The following is a 23315-nucleotide window of genomic DNA, read 5'->3' as shown; positions in this document are numbered from 1 at the left end:
AATTTTCATTTTCCATGGAAATTTAATACCTACTGTTTATCTCAAGTTAAAGTGAAACATAGTAAAAATAATTTCCTCAGAAGGTTGCATTATAGAAATGAATCCAAAAAAATATATAAATTAATCCAAGTCATTGTGAATAATAAGACTTATCACCCTGAAGTGCTTTTTTTATTTTTCTTATGGATATTACTTATCCTTTTTATGATGCAGAAGGAAGAAATCATAATTGATAGGTGGATTTAACTGGGCTTTTAGATGAAAATTTGCTATTTTCTATTTCTATGGAGAAATTCTGTCTTTTAGTGGAAAGTTAGTATTGCTGCTTTTCCTTTCTCAAACATGCATTATTTTCAGATTTCCCAAACAATAAAACCAGAAATAGAAGTTATTCATTTTATTGTCAATATTTTTCTATACTTTTCATTGGCATATTTTAATTTAGTTCGATATTGAAATAGCTATTGAGAAGTTTTCACAGTTGGCCTTACTGGTGCTTACAAACATTTTCTGAGAATTCAAAATTGCCAACATGTCAAATTAATTGTGCACTTTATTCTCCATTTCCCCATTTATAGGTTTTCCGTTTGAATTTATTCGGATCGATTTCCGAATCGAAGTTGTGCATTGTTTGGCTCTTTGTCAAATCGCGCTTCACGCTTGAAACGAACAGCAACAAACTGCACTAAAGTTTAGAATGGAAACACACCAGTCACTACTATCGGCTTGTGTTTCCCAGTAGACAATATCCGCCCTATCGCTGCTTCCCATTACTTGTATCAATTCTATAGCATCCGAATCGATTTATTTCTCCGAAATGAATTGCATTTCATCGCAAGTGAAAAACTCTACTCTAGACAGTCGCATAAATCCAAAAGTTGAAATTTTATATTGGCCACACTCGATGCTCAAAATTTCTTTTTTCGATTCGAATATTGCATAAGCTGACACAGTTGGTTTATATTTCGCACTTTCTGTTACGATTAAGTATTGCGGGGTCAGTCTAATCTACATAGTGATCGATTTGGTTGAATTCCCGTGAACATTCGTAACTGCAGTTTTGCATTTTTGCATACCGGAATAGACAATGCACCGATCGATCAGCCGATGGACGAATCGGCAGCCTACAGGGTATAACACATTTGCATATTGATATCGCTGACAATGCTTTCGTTGTACTTTCATAATTTTATCGTAAGTAAAATGTGACGAAGAAATTATCAAACCATTTTATTTACATAGATCTCGAGTAACAATAAGCTAATCAATCAAGTAATAGTCTACAATCTATTTTCCAAATTTATTTATGACGCTGTGCAAACTATAAGTGAAGAAAATATTATTTCATCTACAATAGTTCGGAATGTTCGTTTATATCATAAGCATAGTTGATTATAAAATATTTAGTTGTCACTGGTTAGTGAACAACCTAAATCACATCGTCCGGAGGCCAGTTTTTGACGACAAACATTCCATAATGTATGGAGAACATTTTCACACACTGTACCAAGTGACTATGGCTAACGTTGGCAATGGAGTTGTATTCATTTTGTGCCGCCATCCACCTCCGCCGCCTGGAAAGAGTCGAACGATGTTACGCATGGTTTAAAATATATATTGAAATCGAGTCATATCCCTGCTGCCGTCTGCCGTCTATCGGGTTAGTCAGACGATGAATATTCCGCGGCGTTCCCCGGTTTTGGAAAAACAGATCTGCCCAGCCAGCATCGGCATCGAAAATGTGACTGACAATGTTTCGACGAACTCCCCACTGACTGAAGTACGCTACCTCTAGCCGTACACTCCGGCTAACCCAGCCAGTTAGCGCAGTTTCAGCCATTTATTCGCCGTGCAAAGTCATAAAATTTTAATGAAGTGGAAATATGTGTTCTGTTTCTGTGACGAACTCGGTTGGGGGTATATGATCTGTCATTGACACCGATGCAGTCGGTTGTTCATAATACCAGTGACTGAAATTCTAGCTTTTATACGTGTGATTGATTTGCGGATCGTTTTCGAATTAGATTTTAATAGCTTTCAGACGGATCAGTTTTATTGAATGTTGTCCTTAATTTGGCTACTAAATATTTCTTTGTGGTATGATAATCATTTTAAATTCTTTTTAGTTCAAGACTGAAGACTTTCATTTATTTTTGACATTCCATTGTCCATAATCATGTCGTAGAAACACGGTCAGATTTTAGAGGAGTCTTAATGGAGGGGCATAGACTCAGACCTGGGATTAAGCTCACCATTTTATTATCATTCAGCCATTAGCTCATTCCAGAGGCTGAATTTCGAAATGTGTTGTATCTCTATTCTCATATTTCTATTATTGTTTCTCAATTTCCACAACTCATTTCTCAGTTTTCGCTTCCCACTTCCAACTTATCACTTCTAAACCTCATTCTTCACTTCTTGCGTCTCGCTTCTCACTTCACACTGTTAACTTGTCTCTTCTTACATGTCATTTCTTGTTTTTTCACGACACGTGTCTTGCTTCTTACTTTTCACATTTCGTTAATAATTTCTCACTTCTCAACTCATATAGTTCACTTCTTGATTCTTACTTTTAGCTTAACATTTTTCACACTTCATTTTTTCCTTTCGGTGTTTTGCTTCTCAATTCTTGCTTCACACTATCTTCAGTTTATTTTTCACATGTCACATCACGCATCTAGCTTTTTCCTTCACGCTTCTCACTTTGCACTTCTTAATTTTCGCACATTTCTCACTGTTCCGAAGGGACAGAAATTCTTCTGAATTTCCGAAGGGAAATTCTTCCGAATTTCCGAAGGGAAATTCTTCCGAATTTCCTAAGGGAAATTATTCCGAATTTCCGAAGAGAAATTGTTCCGAATTTCGAAGAGAAATTGTTCGAATTTCGAAGGAAATTCTTCCAATTCGAAGGAAATTCTTCCGAATTCGAAGGAAATTCTTCCGAATTCGAAGGGAAATTCTTCCGAATTTCGAAGGAAATTCTTCCAATTCGAAGGAAATTCTTCCGATTTCGAAGGGAAATTCTTCCGAATTTCAGGAAATTCTTCCGAATTTCCGAAGGAAATTCTTCCGATTTCCGAAGGGAAATTCTTCCGATTTCCGAAGGAAATTCTTCCGAATTCGAAGGAAATTCTTCCGACTTCGAAGGAAATTCTTCCGAATTTCAAGGAAATTCTTCCGAATTTCCGAAGGAAATTCTTCCGAATTTCCGAAGGAAATTCTTCCGAATTTCCGAAGGGAAATTCTTCCGAATTTACGAAGGGAAATTCATCCGAATTTCCGAAGGAAACTCTTCCGAATTTCCGAAGGGAAATTCTTCCGAATTCCCGAAGGGAAATTCTTCCGAATTTCCGAAGGGAAATTGTTCCGAATTTCCGAAGGGAAATTGTTCCGAATTTCCGAAGGGAAATTGTTCCGAATTTCCGAAGGGAAATTGTTCCGAATTTCCGAAGGGAAATTGTTCCGAATTTCCGAAGGGAAATTGTTCCGAATTTCCGAAGGGAAATTGTTCCGAATTTCCGAAGGGAAATTGTTCCGAATTTACGAAGGGAAATTGTTCCGAATTTCCGAAGGGAAATTGTTCCGAATTTCCGAAGGGAAATTGTTCCGAATTTCCGAAGGGAAATTGTTCCGAATTTCCGAAGGGAAATTGTTCCGAATTTCGAAAGGAAGTTGTTTGAATTTCGAAGGGAAATTCTTCCAATTCGAAGGAAATTCTTCCGAATTTCCGAAGGAAATTCTTCCGAATTCGAAGGAAATTCTTCCGAATTCGAAGGAAATTCTTCCGAATTTCGAAGGAAATTCTTCCGAATCTCGAAGGAAGTTCTTCCGAATTTCGAAGGAAATTCTTCCGAATTTCGAAGGAAATTCTTCCAATTTCGAAGGAAATTCTTCCGAATTTCGAAGGAAATTCTTCCGAATTCGAAGGAAATTCTTCCAATTCGAAGGAAATTCTTCAATTTCCGAAGGAAATTCTTCCGAATTCGAAGGGAAATTCTTCCGAATTTCGAAGGAAATTCTTCCGAATTTCGAAGGAAATTCTTCCGAATTTCGAAGGAAATTCTTCCGAATTTCGAAGGAAATTCTTCCAATTTCGAAGGGAAATTCTTCCGAATTCGAAGGAAATTCTTCCGAATTTCGAAGGAAATTCTTCCGAATTTCGAAGGAAATTCTTCCGAATTTCGAAGGAAATTCTTGAATTCGAAGGAAATTCTTCCGAATTTCGAAGGAAATTCTTCCGAATTTCGAAGGAAATTCTTCCAATTTCGAAGGAAATTCTTCCAATTTCGAAGGAAATTCTTCCAATTTCGAAGGAAATTCTTTCGAATTCGAAGGAAATTCTTTCAATTTCGAAGGAAATTCTTCCGAATTCCGAAGGAAATTCTTCCGAATTTCCGAAGGAAATTCTTCCGAATTTCGAAGGAAATTCTTCCGAATTTCAAAGGAAATTCTTCCGAATTTCAAAGGAAATTCTTCCGAATTTCAAAAAAAATTCTTCCGATTTCCAAAAGAAATTTTATCCGAATTTCCAAAGGAAATTCCGATTTCCAAAGGAAATTCTTCCGAATTTCGAAATTCTTCCGAATTCCGAAGGAAATTCTTCCGAATTTCGAAGGAAATTCTTCCGATTTCCGAAGGAAATTCTTCCGAATTTCCGAAGGAAATTCTTCCGAATTCCGAAGGAAATTCTTCCGAATTTCCGAAGGAAATTCTTCCGAATTTCGAAGGGAAATTCTTCCGAATTCGAAGGAAATTCTTCCAATTTCGAAGGAAATTCTTCCGAATTTCGAAGGAAATTCTTCCGAATTCGAAGGAAATTCTTCCGAATTTCCGAAGGAAATTCTTCCGAATTTCGAAGGAAATTCTTCCAATTCGAAAATTCTTCCGAATTTCGAAGGAAATTCTTCCGAATTTCGAAGGAAATTCTTCCGAATTTCGAAGGAAATTCTTCCGATTCGAAGGAAATTCTTCCGAATTCGAAGGAAATTCTTCCGAATTTCCGAAGGAAATTCTTCCGAATTTTCCGAAGGAAATTCTTCCGAATTTCGAAGGAAATTCTTCCGATTTCGAAGGAAATTCTTCCGATTTCCGAAGGAAATTCTTCGAATTCGAAGGAAATTCTTCCGAATTCGAAGGAAATTCTTCAATTTCGAAGGAAATTCTTCCGAATTCGAAGGAAATTCTTCCGAATTTCGAAGGAAATTCTTCCGAATTTCGAAGGAAATTCTTCCGAATTTCGAAGGAAATTCTTCCGATTTCGAAGGAAATTCTTCCGAATTCGAAGGAAATTCTTCCGAATTTCGAAGGAAATTCTTCCAATTTCGAAGGAAATTCTTCCGAATTCGAAGGAAATTCTTCCGAATTCGAAGGAAATTCTTCCAATTTCGAAGGAAATTCTTCCGAATTCGAAGGAAATTCTTCCAATTCGAAGGAAATTCTTCCGATTCGAAGGAAATTCTTCCGATTTCGAAGGAAATTCTTCCAATTCGAAGGAAATTCTTCCAATTTCGAAGGAAATTCTTCCGAATTTCGAAGGGAAATTCTTCCGAATTTCGAAGGAAATTCTTCCGAATTTCGAAGGAAATTCTTCGAATTCGAAGGAAATTCTTCCGAATTCCGAAGGAAATTCTTCCGAATTTCCGAAGGGAAATTCTTCCGAATTTCGAAGGGAAATTCTTCCAATTCGAAGGAAATTCTTCCGATTTCGAAGGAAATTCTTCGAATTCGAAGGGAAATTCTTCCGAATTTCGAAGGAAATTCTTCCGATTTCGAAGGAAATTCTTCCGAATTTCGAAGGAAATTCTTCCGAATTTCGAAGGGAAATTCTTCCGAATTCGAAGGGAAATTCTTCCGAATTTCGAAGGAAATTCTTCCGAATTCGAAGGAAATTCTTCCGATTTCGAAGGAAATTCTTCCGATTTTCGAAGGAAATTCTTCCGAATTTCCGAAGGGAAATTCTTCCGAATTTCCGAAGGGAAATTCTTCCGAATTTCCGAAGGGAAATTCTTCCGAATTTCCGAAGGGAAATTCTACCGATTTTCCGAAGGGAAATTCTCCCGATTTTCCGAAGGGAAATAATCCCGATTTTCCGAAGGGAAATTCCCCCGATTTTCCGAAGGGAAATTCTCCCGAATTTCCGAAGGGAAATTCTCCCGAATTTCCGAAGGGAATTTTCCGAATTTCCGAAGGGAATTTTCCGAATTTCCGTTCTTCCGAATTTTCGAAAGGAAATTCCTCCGAATTTCCGAAAAGAAATTCTACCGAATTTCCATTCTTCCGAGTTTCCGAAGGGAAATTCTTCTGCATTTCCGTTGGGACATTTTTCCGAATTTTCAAAGGGAAATTCTTCCGAAGTTCCCTGTTTTTTCTTGATATTCCTAAGGCAATTCTCCGTAACTTCCAAAGGTATGAGGCGTGAGGACAACGATTATTGGGATTTGAGAATGATTTCACCATTGCTGATGATGAAACAATTTTCGGACAGCTGTCACATTCCAGCGCATTAAGCAAAAGAATGCAGCAGTTGCTCGTTCCAGCTGGCTGGAGTATGTTAAATCGACTCCCTCTGACAGGGAATTGACTGGCTTGAGAATCAGTTTTCTTTTACATTGATTGAAAAGAACGTTATTTTTATTCTGATTCTATCTAATTTATGTTGATCAAAACTCATCGTTAATTTACTGGCTGTCATAATATTAGTAATCAAACACAAAAACCGAAACTCGGGTATGTGCACCGATCGATTTGATGGGGTCACTAAAATCAGAAGTACTAAAACGGTGGGAGGCAATGTGCCGAGTCTGACAGCCAGCCTCTTGGTTAGTTATGATTTGGGTTGCTTCGGATTCTTTGAGGTTTGCCTTTTTTGCAAACCGGGACGAATGCTTTTTGTGCCAAAATGTCGGACCGATTTAAATGAAGGTGCTAAAGGTTACCAAGTACGGAAAGTGGTATTTGCGACTCGAGTTTTGTTGTCCTTTGCTCTGGGATCCATGGCCATGTGGTTACCGAATTGCCTAAAAATGGTGAACTCTAATTAGGGGGGACAAGGACACAACCAGGGACACTTTGTTGCGTTCGTATCTACTGTTTGAGAAGTTATTACATTTAGTCCCTTTTCTTGTTTTTAATTACAGATCACATCAATGCTGAACCGCGAGAATATCCAGTTTTGAAATCACACTCCGCATGCTGCTCCGCTTCCATCGGAATAAAAGGTAAATCACGATACATTGTATTGCGGCAGCGCAGCCAGCGGTGCTACCGACCTGGCGGTTGTGGATGATTGATTTTAAATTGTGGCACGTTTTTGACTCATGATGGAATGTGCAGAAGGTGCGAATTAAGATATGGAGTACTGCATGATGACGTAGCTTGACAGTTAACAGAGTCAGACTTAGTCTCCGGCGATGATTAAAACGATACTCTGTTTCTTATGTGTATTTTTCAGAAGTAATTTAGCATTTATGATTTCATTTTATAAAAACTGACATTCTCTTCGTCTTTAAATCTATATTGCAAAAGCTAATGCAACTCTCGTGTGGCATTGTGTATACTCGAATAAAGTTTTGTTTTTTGCTTAGATTTAATCACTTTTGAAAAAAGAAACCCTTCTATGTAATGTGTTGCTTGAATAATTTTGGACAACGCACACGCACAAGTCTTTTCTAGATTTGACTGCTAGGAAACTCAGTAGGAATGTTTCTTCTTGCAAGTTCAACCAATTTTTATTACCACTTGAAGGGTTCGATTGTAATTCAATCCTCGCACGAGACCACGTAGGGAATCGTCTCGAGTACGTTTACCATTCGTTTCAACCATGAGGCGCACCGACAACGACTACGCCACGGACAATGATGGTGTGGATGAGATCATATTCCGTCTTTAGAATTTACGTTCATAAAATGTATACATTCAATTAATTTCTTCTTGCCCCTTTGGAACGCGTAAAATGAATGCAAACGACAGGAATTGTAAGCAGAAAAGTTGCTTTCCATAATATCGGTTGGCTATTAACAGGGTTTGCGGATCCGAGTGCAGGGCTAGTACTGTTGTATATAAATATCGAATGTCATTTAATATGAAAAATTAAATATAAACATAACATGAAAATTAACATGAGGAACTTATATCTGGTCTTATTTGAAACAGACCAAATAACTTCATATAAAATGTTATAAGATCGTATACAGACTGCTAATAGCTGGCAACAAAAACACAAATAATATACGATCAAGCAGAAATTCAAGGGTATTCAGTTCAATCAAAGTTAGTTGCCTATGTTCCGGGTATTAAACCACCCGACTTGGACATTAATTTACAATGTTCTGAAAACTCAGATGTGAATATGTACATTATGTGAAAAATTTTGATTTGAAAAATGTATTGGAGGTTACCACTTTCCCTTCGACGGGACTCGAACCCACGACCCTCAGTAGGGCTTCTTATAATTATGTATATGAGCATATCAAAATTAGGATACAGATTTGGTAGGAATGGTAAAAAAACTAACACCCACTGGTTGGGTGTAGTAATAAAATAACTATTTCTTTTTTTGGTCTGTTGTCTATAAGAAAATTCATTTGCGAGAGGTTTATTGCTTTTGTTAAATTTCTTTCTTTTGTAGTTTTTTGCTTTCTCTCATAGTTTGGAATGTCAAGCTGTCAGTTTAAATGTATAATGTTAAATGATCATATATCGAGATTTTTATGAGTTTGAATTATTCAGCTTGTTTTCCTCCGAAACAAGTGAATAGTGACTAATGGACATAATTTTAATTAGTCTCACAGTTATGAATGTTTACTGACTTTCCTAAATGAAAAGAGAGAGTGATTATCTACCGACCCTGCAAAAACGAGCGCAGTCCCGCCGTGCAGCTTAATCATAAACCACCTGATCAGTTGGATATTGTTAGTAACTAACATTATTGTTGTCATTATTATTAATATTATTCGTGCTCCATTTGGTGGTCCACCGCGCGCCGCCCGCACAATTTCCGTACAAATGGTGCGATAGAGGCGCGAAAATGGTTGTCATTCATGTCTGTCTATAATACAACACCGACGAGCAACATCACCGCGCTCTGCACACTCGTTGTCTCGTTTATTGTTGGCCGAAAGGTGGACTGCCAAGTTGCGTTGCGGGCCTGCAGGCTTACGTACAACAGCCATTTACGTTCCGGGAAGTGATTATTAAGGCCATGGCTGCGGCGCGGCGCTAGCCAGTAAAAATGTGACTATCGCGAACCAATAAATCACACCTTTTGTTGGATTATGGGAATTAAATTCAATTTCGGTTTGGATTTGTGTTTTATTGTACGAATCGCGTGCATCTGCCTCCGCTTGCCTTTCTCCGGATTGTCTCAATGTTGTGACAGTGCGGGAGAAATGTTTGAATATTTATTGCTTTTGTTGTTAAATGTTGTTTTGCTATTGAGAAAATTTCGTTTGAATGATACTTCGAGATGAGCTGTATTTTATGTTCGAGTATTCATTTGATATTGATGCATTTATTTAGCTTATTTAAAATAGACTTTACGTGTTTGCTGTTGCTATACTATGCTATTGTTAAGACTTGGTAAAATTAACTCGAGACTGACTTTGATAAACAATGTGCACTCGCTTGGCTGTGGATATACAACAGTAAAGCACATGTGCCGATTGGGCAAATCAAGCATCCGGAAGATAATAAATTTGAAAAAAAAGAAGCTAACCGCGGTTGGTACTCGGATTCTGATGACTTTTCCACAAACGTGACCTTTAAGGGGCTGTCCATAAACCACGTAGACTCTTGAGGGGGGGGGAGGGGTTCCAAAAAGTCTACGATAGTCTACGAAGGGGGACGGAGGGGTATTCCAAAAGTCTACGTAGACTTTTTAATTTAATGTTTTTTAAAAGCGATTCATACAGCAGCTTCGTGCGAAGTTTACTTGTTTGATTTTTTTTAGGATGTTCCGGTTTTTTTTTGCAAGACTTTACCGAAATAATCTCTTGCATTTCTCCTTAAAAATTTAATAAATTTCACTAAAGTAAAAGTCTGAGCTACGGCTGGAAACTATCATGGTTTTCACCAGGAAATTCTTCTGTGTTGAGCAGGAAAATTATCCAAAGTATTCTTTAAAAACTTTCGAATTTTTTTTCAAAATCTTCGCTTGGATTTTACTGCAGATTCTAGTAGAATTTCGTTTGATTTTCGGCAGGAACTTCTTTGCAAACTATGGAATTTAAGTCGTTCTTCAATGGTTTTTTTTTTTGAGTTACAAAGGAAGTATTTTGGAATATCCAAGAAAAGTTATTATTATTATTATTATTAAAATCTTTATTAAAGAGGTTTTTAGCCCAAGGTCCCAAAGATATTCTTTGGAACTTGTAAAGGGAATTCTCCAAAATTTCTGCGAGATACCCTTCAAAATATACACTGGAGATTTTCTGGGAAGTCTTCGAATTTTTTTGCTTAATTTCGGAAATTCTTCGGAATTTTCGCGAGGAATTCTTTGCAAACATAAACAAAATTATTCGGAATGCCCGTGGAAAATTCTCCTTCGTAAATTTCTGCGGCAGTTCTAATGCAAATTCTTTGGAATTATCGATGGAAAATTTTCGGAATTTCTAAATAAATTGTTGAAAACTTCTCCGAGAAATTATTTGAACTTCCCAGCGAAAACAGTTTGAGTTTCCACAAAAAAAAATACTTGAAAATTCTCCATAATTTCCACCGAAAATTATTCAGAAAATATTTTTTGGAATGCCCATAAGATTTATTTAAATTTCCTCAAGAAATTGCTCTAAATTTGCAAGAGAAATTAAAAAATATCGTAGGAAATTATTCTAAATTTCCACGGGAAATATTTCGGAATGTCCGTTTAAACTAATAATTAGCTCGGGAATTAATTCTAAATTTTCACGGAAAATTACTCGGCTTTTTAACGGTGAAACTTTTGGAATTTAGAATAAAAATGTTGGGATTTCAACAGATATTGCATGGAATTTCCAAGAAAAGCATCGGAATTATCACGGAGAGTTGTTTGGAGTACTTCAAGGTTATCAATTGGGAAATTTTACGAAACTTCCACGCAAAACTTATTGGAATGTAGACTTGACATTCTCGAAATTTTAACTCGACATTTTTCTAAATTCTGAAAATTCACGATTTTCACAATTGTGAACCGGCGTTGAGAATTATAGGTCAGATGCGTGACAGATTTTATCAGTGGCGTGCCGATCCAGAAATGTCGGCGATGGTGGTGCACACCTCTAGAAGGAATTGAATTCAACAGTAATTAAATTAATTGGCTTTGAGATTTGATTTCAGGAGTTATGGACAGAGGATTAAATTTGATTTCGTTTCAATTTGATTTTTGTTTTGTTGGATTTTGTTCAGTGTGATTTTGTTAAGTTTGAAATTCGAATTTTGGTGTAATGTTTACATGGAAATGGAATTGAATAGCTGAATTGCTTAAAGCGTGATTGATTTCTATATTTTTCCAATTACATATGATGTTTTGTAAAGTTTGGTAAAGTCTACGTAGACATCATGGGGGGAGGGAGGTGGCTTTGAAAAAGTCTGCGAAAGTCTACTAGGGGGACGGGGGTTTGAAAATGTGAAATTTCGGTCTACGTGGTTTGTGGACAGCCCCTAAGTGGTCTTGTTGTGTAGGGGTTATCACGCCTATCTAGAGAGTAGGAGGTTGAGGGTTCGAGTCCCTCCAAGACACGTGGATTCTTTTTCGCAAATTTCATATCAATTTGTCCATTTCGAAACATATGCTGTGCATATGCACAGCCAAGATATTTAAAAAAAACAAGACTGACTTGTTTAAGTTCTAGGGACCTAAAAGCATTGCAAGCTTAACCTTCCTAGTGCATTAAAAAAAGTTACACATTGTGCATTAGCGGGTCAAAAATGACCCCAAATTGAATTCGCTCCCAAAAGTTCATTTTCGAACCGATTCTCAATCTTTTGGAACCAAATTGAAGGTATGGATTCCGCGGATGTCGTTACGGACAGATTCTTGCAATTTGGCCATTCTAGTTCTTGGGAATCGATGTTGAAGGAACATAGGTTCTTAGGCCTATTTTTTGGCGTGATTTTTTGCCTTTTGAAGGGTGATTTTGGAAATGCTCATTAATTTGCGTAGCAATAATCCCAATAGAATGTATTGTCCATTTTCATGGATCAACACAATTCCTGTTTATTTAACGGTGCGGTGTCCTTTCGTAAGACCCGGAACATCCTTAGAAGTGGTCAATTCATTGAACTCATCCTAGAAGAGCGCGGTTTTTTCCAAAGCTTTTCAATATAGAACGCTGAGTAACAAATGATTATGGTGACCCATTTTGATGGACCTGCATGGCCACCGGAGGTCCTCCAGAGGATCTGGAACATTCGTAGAAGTGGTCAATCCATGAAACTCATCCTAGAAGAATGCAGTTCTCACAAACTTTTTGATTATCGTAATTTGAGGAACAAATGATTGTGGTGACCCATTTTGATGGACCTGTGTGGCCACCGAAAGTCATCCAGAAGATCCGGAACGTCCGTAAAAGCGGTCAATTTATGAAATGGTTTTTTCCAAAGCTTTTCCTTATACTACCTTTTATTTTCCCAATGTCAGAAACAAATGATCGTAACCAATTCGCATGGATTGCCCACTGTATGTCTTTAGGTACATTCAGATCATCCGTAAAATCGGTCAATTCATGAAACTTGTCAGAGTTGTCCTATTTTCGGATCCTGAGTAAGGAATGATCGTTGTAACGTATTCTCAGGAACGTGTGTAGTCACCAATGAAACTCCGCCAAATAAAAAATCTGTAATTATAGTCAATTCATGAAATTAAGATGCCTTTTTTTTAAAGGACAATCACATTAACCCAGAAAATATTTTCAAGTATGGCAACATTTGCTTCCATGAGTCGTTATTCAGTCATAAATCATCGACTCATGAAAGTTTGACTTAAAATAAAAATTTACTTTGGTTGAATCTTTTGACAACTTTTGGTCAAAAATTTCTTGCAAGATGATGGATCATAAAAAACCTATCTTATAATTTTAAATTTTTATTAACAGGGGGTCTATAATGGCAGCAAAGAGGTTCAACTATAAAAAGAACACCTGAAATTTTCTTAAATTTTTAGGGTGACAATATCAGGTCGAAAACGTGATAAAATCGGGTCGAAAACGAGAGAAAATCGAGGGTAGACAAAATCGCGAAGTGACAAAACTGGGTTGATACTGTTTTATTAGGCTAACATGATGAAACTTTTATGCCCAGAGAAGTCTAGAAAATTTCAAACCCAAAAATGTCCTAGACCAGACCAGGAAATCGAACCCCGTCACCCTTAGCATGATCTTGCTTTGTAGCCGCGAATCTTATCGCACGGGAAAGGAGAGCCCCGCAGAAAGCATCACAACAATAGAATAATAAACAGTTTTCAAAAGATCGTGTGCTAGTATGATAAGTATCAAGTGATGACCAATCCGTAAGAACTTTAGGAGGACATCAGTGATCACTTAAGTCATGTGTATGGATCACGAGAAGGCCTTCACTGGCCATTCAAGTCCATAACTGAGGGTGACGACTAAAATGTCTTGCTCAGATTGCGATAATAAATTTTTTGTAAAACCATGCTCCTATGATTCGAAATTCGTTAGTTTGCAGCTTTTAGGAATGTTACGGGTATTATTCACCACTCAGTTCCATAAGAATGGGTAACGATAATTATCTTTAACTCAGAGAATGTTAATGAAAAGCTTTAGAAAAGTCGCGTTCTTCTATGCTGAGTTGCATGGAATGAACATTTCTACAGATGTTCCGGATCTTACAAAGGACCTCCGGTGGCCACTCAAGTACATTCAAATGGGTCACCACTATCTTTTGTTACTCAGAGTAGCTTTGTAAAAATCGCACTCTTCCATGCTGAGTTTCATGAATTAACCATTTTAACGGACGTTCCGAATCTTCCGGAAGACCTCGGTGGCCACCCAGGTCCTTCAAAAGGGTCATCATAATCATTTATAACTCAGCGTTCGGTGACTCAGCTATTCTATGGTGAGTTTTATGAATTGACAGGTCCATCACAATGGGTCACCATAATCATTTGTTACTTAGTGTTCGATAATGAAAAGCTTTGGAAAAGCCGCGCACTTCTAGGATAAGTTCCATGAATTGACAATTTTACGTACGTTCCGGATCTTCTGGAGGGCCTTCGGTGGTTACCCAGGTGCATCAAAATGGGTCACTACAATCATTTGAGTAATTTTCGTTGAAACCAGGCCACTATTTGCACTAGGTTCTTAAAAATGCCTAAATTTATATTTGTTCAAGCTTTCGCCGAGTATATTAAGGATCCAGTTAAATTCTTCAGAAAGATGAACCCTCGTTAGTTAAACACGAAATCATTTTAATGGACCCTCGATTTTTTGTCAATTCTTGACTTACCAAAATTGCCATAACTCAACATTTCTCAACCTATCATAAAAATCAGCACATCGTTGGAAAGAGGAAGAGTGTATCCTCAATTTGAAAAAATAATAACATAAGCAGCCATATTGAATTCGGCCGCCATCTTGGATTTTGTTTTGAAAACTATTTTTCCGCCAGGTTGTCAATCACCGATTTTCAATATTAATACATCGATGGAAAGCTTAGCTTATATTGAACATTGTGTCCGAAAATCTCAGGTGTATGTTTTTTCTATCAAAAGTTATGTACTATTTACCAATACCAAATCTCTTGAATCATTTAATACAATAACTTCAGTACGGCTCCGTTATGCTCAAAACTTTTGAGCCCTTTAAATAAAATACTGTTGTAGATATATTTTTTATTTTTTAAACATATTTGGCTTAGAATAGTGTATGAAATCAAGGAACTGACTTCGTAGTATCATATTAACCATGCAAATAATGTTCAGAAGGGTCTTCAAAAAATAATTTAGTAAATCGTACATAACTTTTGATAAAAAAAACATAGGTACACCTGAGATTTTTGGACACAATGCACAATATAAGCTAAGCTTTTCATCGATGTGTTGATATTCAAAATCGGTGGTTGCGAACCTGTCGGAAAATAGTTTTCAAACAAAAATCCAAGATGGCGGCCAAATTCAATATGGCTGCTTATATTTTGTTATTGCAAATTGAGGATACACTCTTCTGCTTTCAAACGATATGCTAACCTCTAAGATAGGTTGAGAAATGTTGGAGTTATGACAGTTTTGGTGAGTCAAGAATTGACAAAAATCGAGGGGTTCATTAAAATGATTTCGTGTTTAACTAACGAGGGGTTCATCTTTCTGACAAATTTAACTCGGATCCTCAATACATTCGCCGAAAGCTGTCGAACATAAATTTAGGTATTTTTAAGAACCTCGTGCAAATAGTGGCCCGGTTTCAGCGAGAATTACTCATTTGTTACTCATAGTTCGATAATAAAAAGCTTTGGAAAAAACCGCGCTCTTCTATGACAGGTTTCGTGAATTGACCACTTCTACGGACGTTCCGGATCTTCTGCAGCACCTCCAGTGGCCACTCAGGTCCACCAAAATAGGTCCCCACAATCATTTTATCCTCAGTGTTCGATAATAAAAAGCTTTGGAAAACCGCACCCTTTTATGATAAGTTTCAAAAATTGACCACATTTACTGACATTCCGGATCTTCTAGAGGACCTTCGGTGGCCACACAGGTTCATCAAAATGGGCCACCACAATCATTTGTTACTCAACGTTCGATAATTAAAAGCTTTGGAAAAAACTGCGCTTTTCTATGATAAGTTCCATATATTGACCACTTTAACGGATATTCCGGGTCTTTCAGGAGGACACCGCACCGTTAAATAAACAGGAATTGTGTTGATCCATGAAAATGGACAATACATTCTATTGAGATTATTGCTACGGAAATTTATAAGCATTTCCAAAATCACCCTTCGAAAGTCAAGAAATCAGGCCAAAATTGGCCTAAGAATCTATCTTCTTCAACATCGATTCCTGGGAGCCAGAATGGCTAAATTGCAAGAATCAGTCCGTAACGACATCCGCGGAATCCATACCTTCAATTTGGTTCCAAAAGATTGAGAATCGGTTCGAAAATAAACTTCTGGGAGCGAATTCAATATAAGTCATTTTTGCCCGCTACTGCACAATGTGCCACTTTTTTGTTGTGGCGTTCCTAGAGATCGATGAAAGCTGAAAGCTTTTCATTTCCAAAAGTTAGGAAAAGTCAGAAAATTTCAACGCCCTATCTCATTTGATTACAAAGTTACAACCTTTTTTAATCATCTCCGGGCCAAAATAGGCTCCAATGCACTAGGAAGGTTAATCATTGCGCCGTGTATTAGATATTGTGTTTACCTCTGCGTCCCTAAAGAATATATAATTGTAACACTGATCGCAGGACCTTTCGACCTTTTGACCTTCGACCTTTTGACTGAGATTTTTTTGTTTCGACCTTTTATCCCTTCGACTTTTTGTCCCTTCCATCTTTTGCCCTTTCGGCCTTTTGACCTTCGACCTTTTCTCCTTTGACCTTTTGACTTTCGACCTAGCAACACTTTGACGAAGATATTGATTTGAACAATATACCTCTGAAAAATACCCTACACACTTAAATCATTTCACAGATTTCGGTGAATTTTGCTTCAAATCACCGAAATCTCAACAGCAGATTCGTTCGGTAATTATTTCACAAAAATTTCGGCGATTTTTCCTTTGTTCAACTGTCAAAAACACCGAAAATCTGTAAAATTATTCACCGAACAGTTCTAAATCTGCGATTTATTTTAAGTGTGTATGTTTGAACAAAGGTAAAGTTGTAGAATGAAATATTAACAGGTGAAAATTTCAATATAAATATGCAAAACTCAAAAGAAATCCCTACGATTGGGACTATGTCCAAGGGCTTGACGATCACTCCCCAGGCCATCTGCGAGTTGTGGGGCTTGCCTAGGATGTGGTGGGGTTTGACAGTGGGCCCTGTTAAATTCCTATAAAAAGCTGCATGTATCCGCAAGTAGGCCCCACCAAAGCGACCGTGTGCCGCTCAAAGCACACAAGCCCAAGTCCTGGTGTCAGGTGGGACACAAAACAGACCTGACACGACGGCCCTCCGACGAGACAGGAGGTTTGCGCAGGCCCAATAAGCCGCCTGGAAAACCAACAATTACGAACAATAAGTTTTTCCAGAATATTTATATGGAAATTATTCTCAGATTTTCCACGGGAGCTACTTTGAAGTTTTGAGAATTCTTTGGAATTACTAAGGTGGACTCTTTGGATTTCCCAAGGTAAATTGTTTGGAATTCCAGCGAAAAATTCTTCGGATTTTATTTGAGATTCTCATCAGAATGTTCACGGAAAGTTGTTCCAAATTTCTACAGGATAATATTCGGAATATCTTCGGAAAGTTCCTGTTGAGTTTCTGTAGAGACTCTTCAAAATTTACACAGAAAATCTTCATAATTGTAGGAGTTTGTGACTGGAAGAAGGAATGCTTTAACGTTGACTAGTTTGGCATAGCCAACGTTAAAACAGAAAATTCTTCAGAATATCCGCGGGAGACTCTCTGGAATGTTCACGAAATTCTTCAAAGTTTCCGCGGAAGATTTTTCAAAATGTCGATTAAAAAAATCTTTGGTTTTCAACGGTATTGTTCCAAATTTTTAAGGATTTTCTTTGGATTTCTATGGGAAATTCTATGTATTGTCCATAAGAAATTCTTAGGAAATTCAATTGGCCGAAAGCACCTTTTTGGAACTGGTAATTTGACCGAAAAAGCCGTTTACCCTAACAAGTCGTCTGGCCGAAACGATCGTTTGGCCGCATAGGTCATTAAACGAAAATGCCTTTGGCCATTTGGCAGAAAATGTTATTTAACTTACCTCCGAATGTCAATTACTGAATGGATAATAGCATAGCATGAACCCTTGCACAAAACGCAAGGAGCTGCCAAGGTCATAGTAGATTCTGCCAAAATCTAGGTACTGAATGGTTAATATGGTCAACAATGGGTACTCGTTTGACGAAATGGCCTTTTTGTCAAAAGACAGCTGAACAAAATTCCATAACCTTTCTAATTTTTAAGCCAAAAACAACTAGCTTTCCATGTTCTGCTGGAATAGTAATATGTCGGTAAGTTTTTCCTCTCACGACTCCTTTTATTACAAATCACTTTAATGCCGTCCCATATCAGTTTAGTCTCGTCCAATATCAGTTTTAGTCAATAACGTGGCGACCAACAAAAGAATCTATTAATTATTTTAAAAACTAGAATTGTTTGCTTGCAAATCTAGATTCTGATAAAGAAAAGACTTGTCTGGGTCAATATGTCACCGCCAGCACAGTGGGAATGGCATCGAAAAAATACAACATGGAACAACTATATAGCACGGCGCGTCGTTGATCATAACAGCAAAAACATCACAAACCACAGTCTATACAATCGTGTTAGGTATTAACTAATTTTGCAGATTTATGTGAGTGTGACCAAATTTAACAACACAACTATTCATTAATTGTTGATTATTTTAAAGAATTTCCACTATACTTGTAGAAGTAATATCAGAAAAATATATTAAGCTCGTTTAGTGGAATGTATTAAACCGTCTAAGACGAATTAAGTACTCTCCATTTAATTCCACCAGTTAATTTTCGTTTTCGTTCGTTTCTTTGCAGATACGTAGTTACGACCACTCGACTAAGTCGACTTAAGTACGAGACACTGAAGACGACCACACAGTTGTGGTCGAAATACGTATCTGCAAAGATAACGAAAATTAACTGGTGGAATTAAATGGAGAGTACTTAATTCGTCTTAGACGGTTTAGAAGAAATATATTTTTTTAAGTTCATGAATTCTACCGTTGTCCTCTTTCTAGTCATACATCGTACCTATATTCAACTGGCATATGAGTCAATTCCCCGTATCCATCGAATCCTACTTTAGCAATATTTCACATCTTTTCTCTCTACCCAACTATGTGTATCGAAATTGAACAACAGTAGATCGCGTTTGAATCACAAACATGTGCTTCTGCCTGTCGTATTGAGGCGGGTTTGCTTCTGCTACGACAATAGAGGCTTGTTTGCAGCCGTTTGATCATTTATTCATCCACTTAGAATTCATTTGTTGATCAAAATCATTATCATATCAGGGGGGAAGGGGAATTTAATTTCTTTTTGCTCTTTTTTCGTTTCAGAGAGCGAGCAAAGGCGCTTAAACCTAGGCTATTAGCCAGGGCAAGGCTAATACCTTCGCCCTATACGAGGAAAATCATCGGCAAGGATAATGGAGTGTCATAAATTTCTTAGCAAAGTCACTCCCAACGTATTTCCACAAATTTTCTATCATTTGCTTATAATGATACTCCTAAACCACATACCTACCCACCATCCAATTCCTTGACATCCATGAGGGCGTCGGTGAGTCGCTGGCCTCTCGTTAAGTAGATGTCATATCATCATTTCCTTCCCTTTCCTAGTAACGGAGAAGATGGGCGTGGCCGGCAATGATAGCTTTCATGTTTTATCATTCTGGACCCCCAATTGGATTTCCATTGAATCCCAAATGGAAATCCATAAGCAATTGGGGTAAGAAAGGTAAAGAATATACATGACAACTATCAGTATGCAATCTACGAAATACTCCGTTACAACGCAACGCAACGCAACGCAACGCATAAAATCAACTACCCAAATTTTACATAGCCGGCTCGAACTAAACATGTTTACTTCGTTCAGTTACGTATTGCTGTACAGGAGATCACCCAGCGCGACACCTCAACACCGGACACTTTTCAAAACAATACTTGCAGAGGACCTTCCACCATCTAATGTAGTGCAAAGGATAGTTATTTCAAAGTCCTTTACCTGTGGGAAAAATTTGATCTTTAGGTTGAAAACTTTTTTAAAATTTGGATTGAAAAAATGGTCAAAATTTCTTGTTTAGCTTAGTTTAGAAGGTTTAAATCAGAGATAAATTCGATCGAGCATTCTAATCATGTGCAGATGGTCAATATCATACATATTTGAATAACGATCATGATTTGTTAGATATGTTATGTAATTGTGGTGCAAAATCAATTTCGTCTATCCTTAGCTGTCCCCAGCTGTCCGGACGGTGAGATTATGTAAGCAAATATTCATTTACACCTGTTTTGTTATACTTACTTCAATTTAATTCTTCTTCTTACTAAAATATCAGGAAGCCACAGAAATAAGTAGAACGAAAATTTGAAGATGGCATTAAAAAAAGGTGAGAATTCGGAGTAGAATGTAAAACATTTAGCTGGAGAGTCCAATAAGCTCTATTAACAAATTTAAATATCCACAACTCAAAGCAAGTGAAAAATATTGCTGTTCTTAATGATGTCTCTACTCATATAATAGCAACTTCGTTATATTTGAACATGATGTAGAAGTGTGATACTAGTGCGCTTTTCTGAAGTTGCAATTTTCCACCAAAATTCATCATTAAAATACATTATCGCAAAACGTGTTCAAATGTTCATGTATGGTTTATATGATTCATCAATGATCATATTTTGTGTATATGGTACGCCAGTTCACATAATCCGTATAGTTACTGAGATTTTCGTTAAATGGCATGTACGCCCAAGGATCACCTCCTACAGACCCAATTTGATTTTAGCAACATTCAGTTTTGAAATCCGATGTTGATAACAAAATCAATCGATCTTGGCATCAACCTTTTTTAAATTGTTTATAGACCGCTTAAAGCTTGTTTTCCTCTTTAAAAATTGAATGAATAACAAAACCAGCGTAAAAAAATAGAGAAAAACAATGATTAAATTTTAAAACTTAGGTAGAAAAAACGTCACAGTACCGTTTCGACTCAAATTACGAACAGACTTATATTCCGATCACTAGTCACATGAAGATTTATCCCTAGTAACATTTTGGTTTTATACTGGTTTTATAACACTCTGAAGAGTAAACTATGGCTTCAAGAGTGTTATAAAACTAAAATGTTGCTTTGGATCTGAACCATTTCTATTATTTTTAATAAAGAAGTTAAATTTCTCGACAGGTGTATAAATCAAGGACATTAGAATTGCCCAACAATGAGATAACGTTGAAACATTACATTTTAGTGCTTTAATAAAGGTGTTCGGAATTTGAATCAATATGTTTTGAATTTGAGACAAGTTTTTACTATGCGTTTTACCCATTTGGGTAGAGCTATTAATAGAGGCTCTTTCTCAAATGGGCGCAAAACCTCCTCCTCCTCCTCCTTTTGGCAACACAAATGTACCGAACGCGTTATCAAAGTTGAATGGGGCTGTATTCTGGTCCTGCTTTGAATGTTGAGGAAATCCTCAAAATTTAGAGGAAATACTGCCCAATATTTTTGGAAAATCCAGCTCAGATTTCAAAAAATCCTATTCAAATGTAGACGAAATTCTTTCAGCAGTGTTTCGAGAAACCCTTCAAGGATGTTGAAGAAATCCTTCAGATTCCAAGAAAATCTCCAGTACTTCGCAAAAATCTTGCTATGTATTTTGATATCAAGAAATCCCTCCTGTTTGGATTTTGAGAAATCCGGACAAATGCAATGCAAAAATAAAACAAATTCAATTCTCTTAAATTTCAAAAACTTTGGAAAACTCCACCAAATACATGATTTTGTCACTCTTTAATTGTTCGCACTTAGCATTTAGCCTTTGTCTATCAACTTCCCAATTTAATTGATTATAATCAGCGGAGCTATCTGCTGGTGCACGCGAATGACTGAAATTGGAGATAATGTCATCAAGTAGCTGGTTAATTAAATTTCTCTTGAAATTGTTATCGCCTGTAGGCATTCCTTGCAACCCCGACGGAATTACAAAATTAACTCAAATGCCGCCGATCTCCTGCTCAGCCCGGTATCGGTTATCGTCCTCAATCTGTAAGCCATTCTATACGGCAATAAAGCCGGCTCGAATTCCGTCATAGCAAACAGCTTTCGTGCCCATCAAGGGTAATGAATCGTTAATCCTGCGAGATTAATTTCCACCACATGCGACACACGCACATATATTAATTGTGCAAGTCAATACCGCCGAGAAGGATTACGCCCAAAACAGATGTCACATTAGTGGATTGTGTATCGCGCGGTGATTTGGACAGCTGCACAATCCTGTTGGGCGATGTTCATGCAAATAATTGATTATTCATCGTGTCAGTCCTCGTGGGGACAAAATAGCTCTGATTTGAGGAGATGTGGCCGTTTGTCACTCGTCATTCTCGCAGGACACTAATCCTTGCGGTGATAATTCAATAATCGCTGAAAGACGAGGCTTTTGCTTGTCGACTGTGTGGTGAGTAAACCGAGAGCTCACATAAGATTCCCCTCGACATCAACTATCGATTCATCCAGTCCCTTCAAGCCAGGATTTAAGTCATTGCGTTGGAATTATGAGCCACGATGTCGATACATTCCGGCACTGTCACCACTCGATGCTCAATCAACCTTTCACGCTACTATGTACATCACTGGCTGTGGAGGACGAGCGCCAGGACTAAGGAGCACTTGACTTCCAGTCAAAGCTCGGCAATGTATGCAAATTGCTTCGCATGAAATATTCATATCTTGACTTTTATTACATTGCGGGTCGACGCCGTCGTTCAGTCGGTAGCAAGTCCTGGTTAAGCGTGGCTGCGAAAGTTAAATCGATTTCTGCCGAGAGGTGAGTTTACTTTAGTTCACGATGCCGGTGTGTTGCGAAACAGACGGCACGGCAGTTGGGCTCGGTTCTGTCCATGATTACCATTGCCAGCGTCTGTATCGCGATTCACAATGTATTTGGTGTAATGATATCCGCCTACGGAACTGCAAGTGACAGGGTGCTGGTTGCGTATTTGTTGGAAAAACTTTATCCCGAGGATGATATCCAGTTTTCTTTGGATTTAAGATTGTAGACCTGTGTTTGAATTGAATTTATTATAAACTGGTCCAAATCTTCAAAGGATGTGTTCTTAATAAAAAAAAGATTGTCAAGATGACACAGATTCTGCAAACATAAAATTCAGGCTATTTTATTATAGTGATAAAACAAGCTAAATGCCTTAATGATGGTCATGATTCTGATTTTGGCATGTAACTTCGGATTAAGAGTTAGCTTAATTAGCCTCGTATTTATAACTATAAACCTGCTGATTACCGCTGTGGCCTTCAGCACTGTCACCCTTGTCTATATGCGCAGATATTAATTCCATTTTCTCCATAAGTGTTTGAATTTCCAATCTAAGAATAACACTCATATATTGGTTTAATAACACAAATCGATTCAAAATAAGTGTTCTACAGTGCATAT

The 23315-nt window shown here is 37.4% G+C and overlaps 1 protein-coding gene across 2 annotated transcripts in view; it reads left to right on the top strand.

The window, feature by feature from the left end:
* Nucleotides 1-23315, top strand: part of LOC134212802 (dnaJ protein homolog 1-like) — a 309329-nt gene that overhangs the window by 83435 nt on the left and 202579 nt on the right. For both annotated transcript variants that reach the window (XM_062690978.1, XM_062690977.1), the window contains exon 3: nucleotides 7137-7217. The gene's annotated coding sequence lies outside the window, so the exon portion shown is untranslated. The remainder of the gene's footprint in view (nucleotides 1-7136; nucleotides 7218-23315) is intronic.

Source organism: Armigeres subalbatus, chromosome 2, assembly GCF_024139115.2.
Source record: "Armigeres subalbatus isolate Guangzhou_Male chromosome 2, GZ_Asu_2, whole genome shotgun sequence".
Lineage (NCBI taxonomy): Eukaryota > Metazoa > Arthropoda > Insecta > Diptera > Culicidae > Armigeres > Armigeres subalbatus.
The sequence above is the reverse complement of the archived record's forward strand: the minus strand, read 5'-3'. Positions and strand labels throughout refer to the sequence as shown.